The following is a 6979-nucleotide window of genomic DNA, read 5'->3' as shown; positions in this document are numbered from 1 at the left end:
GCCAGAGCCTATCGGACCAAGCCTGTTACAAAGACACAAGGTTGAAAAAATAAAAATTCCTTTCATCAAACCTCCTGAGGCTCCATTCCCCGCCTGGGGCAATGAATTGTTGGAGGTCTAAAATTCTTAGATGCCGATCTTGGCATAGTGGTGATAACAGCTCACTGTGGTGACTCTTCCCCACGTAATATCCCCCCCTAATCATGAGTCGACCCCTTTTCGTAACACCCTCAACCATCGCTTCTAAATCTAAAATGTAATGCCATTACATGCCCTTATCCTTAACTTAACCTTTTCATCACACCCCAAAATAATTTTTACATACAAAAATAACTAATCCTACTCCGCCCCCAATCCTCGCTCAGAGTCTGGTCTGAGAACACATAAAGCCGTGGACGCCTTGGGTGCCGCGAAGAGGTTCCCTCTGTAGCACTTGTGTTTCTCATCTGACTTGAACAACTGAGTCGATAATAACTTTCTTAGTCTTTCGTTTTAACCATACACCTAAAATTTAACCCTATATCTAAACTTAATTCTGAACTTAAGCCCTACACGGCCTGACTCCTAAAACTCAACACCTCGCTAACCTTAACCTGATATCTTAAATTTACACCCCCAATCTTTGCTCAGAGTCTGGTCTGAGAACACATAAAGCCGTGGACGCCTTGGGTGCCGCGAAGAGTTCTTCTCTGTAGCACTTGTGTTTCTCTTCTGACTTGAACGACTGAGTAAATAATAACTTTCTTAGTCTTTCGTTTTAACCATACACCTAAAAAATTTAACCCTATATCTAAAACTTAATTCTGAGCTTAACCCCTACACGGCCTGACTCCTAAAACTCAACACCTCGCTAACCTTAATTAGATATCTTAAATTTACGCCCCCAATCCTTACTCAAAGTCTGGTCTGAGAACACATAAAGCCGTGGACGCCTTGGGTGCCGCGAAGAGTTCTTCTCTGTAGCATTTGTGTTTCTCTTCTGACTGGAACAACTGAGTAAATAATAACTTTCTTAGACTCTTGTTTTAACCATACACCTAAATCCAATAATAAAACTTAAATTTCAACACTAGACCTAATTAATCTAGAACCTCACCCGCTTGATCGGGTAAGACGCCACCTTAAACAGCGGTTATAGAGATAGGATTAAGAGGAATTCCAAACCCATAAAAGCTTTCCACACCAGAAATAACCGCGGATTCTATAACAATACTTAACAAGCGCTGGCCCGTGCATTTCCCTCGTTCCCTCCATTAACCTCGCTTGGAGTAAATCCAGTCGTGAGTGAGGACCGTTGTATCATGTTCCACACCGGATCTGTGACCAGGTTAATTTGTATCTTTCCACACCTCTCCGGCCCTCCATCCCCTGTGGGGGTTCTGGAGGGTTGGGGAGGTGGCCGTATGAATGCCAATCCCGGCATCAAGGGAGGCCTGCCCAATCTGGTGGCCCTCCCACACGGCTTCTCAAAAAACCGCCCAACTCTCTGGTTCTGTACAATACGTTATTAATTTCAGTTCCTTCTCCTCCTCTGTGCCCCCGCAGAATCTCAAAATGTCTGGGGAGAACCAACAGTTCAAAAAGCTCGTCAGAGCGATGCACATATATCTCAAAATGCATCACCACCTGTCCAATGTCACCGTTTCGGATGGTACGATACCAGAACCACCCTCTCTCCGTCATTTCATGGGTGTTTTACACACAACGATAAAACCGGCCAACCCCAACGAAATAACAGAGCTTATGCTGTATGGAAATGCCAGGAACTGGCTCCACAATAGCTTACAAATCATGGAGGACCATTATCTAGAGAATTTGAAGAAAGCAGAAAAAGAGATTGCGGACTTGCCGTTAGATGACTGGAATGAAGCTTGGAAAGTGGCCATAAAATGGAATAGACGCAACTTGAAAAACATAAAAGAAACCACAATAGTTAACACCACGGAAAAGATTACAAAGTACATAGAGTCCCTGTTGTCCCACAACCCAAACCCAACAGCAAACGTAATGGCTGACCCAACGTCCGACCCCACAGAGTGTAACCCAAGCTGGGCCACAAACAACACTGCAACAGTCATGGTCCCAAGTTCCAATCCTAACCTGATCCCCAGAACCAAACCCAATTTGAGGATCCAAATCTTTCAGGCTCCAAGTCCCGAGGCTTTAACCACTCTACCCCCAACGATTGACAGGGAAACCTTAACCTGTCACTGCAACATTATGCCTAAATCTTAACCAAAAACACATATGTATTGTATCCCTGAATCTTACCCAACTACTAACCTTAACCTGTCACTGCAACATTATACCTAATCTTAACCAAAAACACATATGTATTGTATCCCTGAATCTAACCCAACTACTAACCTTAACCTGTCACTGCAACATTAAGCCTAATCTTAACCCTTAACTTAACCAACCCACATCAATAGGGTTTCTCACCTTGACCCTACACCTAAAAATTCAATCCTAAAATTAACCCAGTAGGGCCTGACTCTTAAAACTCAACACTATATGGTCTCTTCTGGTAATCCTACATCTAAAATTAACTCTAAATTTAACCTGAAAACGGTCTGACCTCCTAAAACTCAACACTATGACCAATTATTCTAGAAACTCACCATTTTGATCCGTTAAGTCGCCACCTTAAAAATTGATATGTAGATAGGATTAAGAGGAATTCTAAGCCCATAAAAGCTTTCCACACCAGAAATAACCACAAGTCTTGTGACAATGCTTAACAAGCGCCGGCCCGTGCATTTCCCTCGACTCCTCCTTTCAACCTCGCTTGGAGTAAATCTAAGTTTGGGGAGGATCGTTGTACATTGTCTAACACCTAACCCGCCAGAGCCTATCGGACCAAGCCTGTTACAAAGACACAAGGTTGAAAAAATAAAAATTCCTTTCATCAAACCTCCTGAGGCTCCATTCCCCGCCTGGGGCAATGAATTGTTGGAGGTCTAAAATTCTTAGATGCCGATCTTGGCACAGTGGTGATAACAGCTCACTGTGGTGACTCTTCCCCACGTAATATCCCCCCCTAATCATGAGTCGACCCCTTTTCGTAACACCCTCAACCATCGCTTCTAAATCTAAAATGTAATGCCATTACATGCCCTTATCCTTAACTTAACCTTTTCATCACACCCCAAAATAATTTTTACATACAAAAATAACTAATCCTACTCCGCCCCCAATCCTCGCTCAGAGTCTGGTCTGAGAACACATAAAGCCGTGGACGCCTTGGGTGCCGCGAAGAGTTCTTCTCTGTAGCACTTGTGTTTCTCTTCTGACTTGAACAACTGAGTAAATAATAACTTTCTTAGTCTTTCGTTTTAACCATACACCTAAAATTTAACCCTATATCTAAACTTAATTCTGAGCTTAAGCCCTACACGGCCTGACTCCTAAAACTCAACACCTCGCTAACCTTAATTGGATATCTTAAATTTACGCCCCCAATCTTTGCTCAGAGTCTGGTCTGAGAACACATAAAGCCGTGGACGCCTCGGGTGCCGCGAAGAGTTCTTCTCTGTAGCACTTGTGTTTCTCTTCTGACTTGAACGACTGAGTAAATAATAACTTTCTTAGTCTTTCGTTTTAACCATACACCTAAAATTTAACCCTATATCTAAACTTAATTCTGAGCTTAAGCCCTACACGGCCTGACTCCTAAAACTCAACACCTCGCTAACCTTAACTGGATATCTTAAATTTACGCCCCCAATCTTTGCTCAGAGTCTGGTCTGAGAACACATAAAGCCGTGGACGCCTCGGGTGCCGCGAAGAGTTCTTCTCTGTAGCACTTGTGTTTCTCTTCTGACTTGAACGACTGAGTAAATAATAACTTTCTTAGTCTTTCGTTTTAACCATACACCTAAAAAATTTAACCCTATATCTAAAACTTAATTCTGAGCTTAACCCCTACACGGCCTGACTCCTAAAACTCAACACCTCGCTAACCTTAATTAGATATCTTAAATTTACGCCCCCAATCCTTACTCAAAGTCTGGTCTGAGAACACATAAAGCCGTGGACGCCTTGGGTGCCGCGAAGAGTTCTTCTCTGTAGCATTTGTGTTTCTCTTCTGACTGGAACAACTGAGTAAATAATAACTTTCTTAGACTCTTGTTTTAACCATACACCTAAATCCAATAATAAAACTTAAATTTCAACACTAGACCTAATTAATCTAGAACCTCACCCGCTTGATCGGGTAAGACGCCACCTTAAACAGCGGTTATAGAGATAGGATTAAGAGGAATTCCAAACCCATAAAAGCTTTCCACACCAGAAATAACCGCGGATTCTATAACAATACTTAACAAGCGCTGGCCCGTGCATTTCCCTCGTTCCCTCCATTAACCTCGCTTGGAGTAAATCCAGTCGTGAGTGAGGACCGTTGTATCATGTTCCACACCGGATCTGTGACCAGGTTAATTTGTATCTTTCCACACCTCTCCGGCCCTCCATCCCCTGTGGGGGTTCTGGAGGGTTGGGGAGGTGGCCGTATGAATGCCAATCCCGGCATCAAGGGAGGCCTGCCCAATCTGGTGGCCCTCCCACACGGCTTCTCAAAAAACCGCCCAACTCTCTGGTTCTGTACAATACGTTATTAATTTCAGTTCCTTCTCCTCCTCTGTGCCCCCGCAGAATCTCAAAATGTCTGGGGAGAACCAACAGTTCAAAAAGCTCGTCAGAGCGATGCACATATATCTCAAAATGCATCACCACCTGTCCAATGTCACCGTTTCGGATGGTACGATACCAGAACCACCCTCTCTCCGTCATTTCATGGGTGTTTTACACACAACGATAAAACCGGCCAACCCCAACGAAATAACAGAGCTTATGCTGTATGGAAATGCCAGGAACTGGCTCCACAATAGCTTACAAATCATGGAGGACCATTATCTAGAGAATTTGAAGAAAGCAGAAAAAGAGATTGCGGACTTGCCGTTAGATGACTGGAATGAAGCTTGGAAAGTGGCCATAAAATGGAATAGACGCAACTTGAAAAACATAAAAGAAACCACAATAGTTAACACCACGGAAAAGATTACAAAGTACATAGAGTCCCTGTTGTCCCACAACCCAAACCCAACAGCAAACGTAATGGCTGACCCAACGTCCGACCCCACAGAGTGTAACCCAAGCTGGGCCACAAACAACACTGCAACAGTCATGGTCCCAAGTTCCAATCCTAACCTGATCCCCAGAACCAAACCCAATTTGAGGATCCAAATCTTTCAGGCTCCAAGTCCCGAGGCTTTAACCACTCTACCCCCAACGATTGACAGGGAAACCTTAACCTGTCACTGCAACATTATGCCTAAATCTTAACCAAAAACACATATGTATTGTATCCCTGAATCTTACCCAACTACTAACCTTAACCTGTCACTGCAACATTATACCTAATCTTAACCAAAAACACATATGTATTGTATCCCTGAATCTAACCCAACTACTAACCTTAACCTGTCACTGCAACATTAAGCTTAATCTTAACCCTTAACTTAACCAACCCACATCAATAGGGTTTCTCACCTTGACCCTACACCTAAAAATTCAATCCTAAAATTAACCCAGTAGGGCCTGACTCTTAAAACTCAACACTATATGGTCTCTTCTGGTAATCCTACATCTAAATTTAACTCTAAATTTAACCTGAAAACGGTCTGACCTCCTAAAACTCAACACTATGACCAATTATTCTAGAAACTCACCATTTTGATCCGTTAAGTCGCCACCTTAAAAATTGATATGTAGATAGGATTAAGAGGAATTCTAAGCCCATAAAATCTTTCCACACCAGAAATAACCACAAGTCTTGTGACAATGCTTAACAAGCGCCGGCCCGTGCATTTCCCTCGACTCCTCCTTTCAACCTCGCTTGGAGTAAATCTAAGTTTGGGGAGGATCGTTGTACATTGTCTAACACCTAACCCGCCAGAGCCTATCGGACCAAGCCTGTTACAAAGACACAAGGTTGAAAAAATAAAAATTCCTTTCATCAAACCTCCTGAGGCTCCATTCCCCGCCTGGGGCAATGAATTGTTGGAGGTCTAAAATTCTTAGATGCCGATCTTGGCATAGTGGTGATAACAGCTCACTGTGGTGACTCTTCCCCACGTAATATCCCCCCCTAATCATGAGTCGACCCCTTTTCGTAACACCCTCAACCATCGCTTCTAAATCTAAAATGTAATGCCATTACATGCCCTTATCCTTAACTTAACCTTTTCATCACACCCCAAAATAATTTTTACATACAAAAATAACTAATCCTACTCCGCCCCCAATCCTCGCTCAGAGTCTGGTCTGAGAACACATAAAGCCGTGGACGCCTTGGGTGCCGCGAAGAGGTTCCCTCTGTAGCACTTGTGTTTCTCATCTGACTTGAACAACTGAGTCGATAATAACTTTCTTAGTCTTTCGTTTTAACCATACACCTAAAATTTAACCCTATATCTAAACTTAATTCTGAACTTAAGCCCTACACGGCCTGACTCCTAAAACTCAACACCTCGCTAACCTTAATTGGATATCTTAAATTTACGCCCCCAATCTTTGCTCAGAGTCTGGTCTGAGAACACATAAAGCCGTGGACGCCTCGGGTGCCGCGAAGAGTTCTTCTCTGTAGCACTTGTGTTTCTCTTCTGACTTGAACGACTGAGTAAATAATAACTTTCTTAGTCTTTCGTTTTAACCATACACCTAAAATTTAACCCTATATCTAAACTTAATTCTGAGCTTAAGCCCTACACGGCCTGACTCCTAAAACTCAACACCTCGCTAACCTTAACTGGATATCTTAAATTTACGCCCCCAATCTTTGCTCAGAGTCTGGTCTGAGAACACATAAAGCCGTGGACGCCTCGGGTGCCGCGAAGAGTTCTTCTCTGTAGCACTTGTGTTTCTCTTCTGACTTGAACGACTGAGTAAATAATAACTTTCTTAGTCTTTCGTTTTAACC

This window comes from Alosa pseudoharengus, unplaced genomic scaffold (genome assembly GCF_046254945.1).
Source record: "Alosa pseudoharengus isolate Yale_2024_CS ecotype anadromous, Long Island Sound unplaced genomic scaffold, YU_APseudo_1.1 YU_APseudo_1.1_scf_26, whole genome shotgun sequence".
NCBI classification, from domain to species: domain Eukaryota; kingdom Metazoa; phylum Chordata; class Actinopteri; order Clupeiformes; family Clupeidae; genus Alosa; species Alosa pseudoharengus.
The sequence above is the reverse complement of the archived record's forward strand: the minus strand, read 5'-3'. Positions refer to the sequence as shown.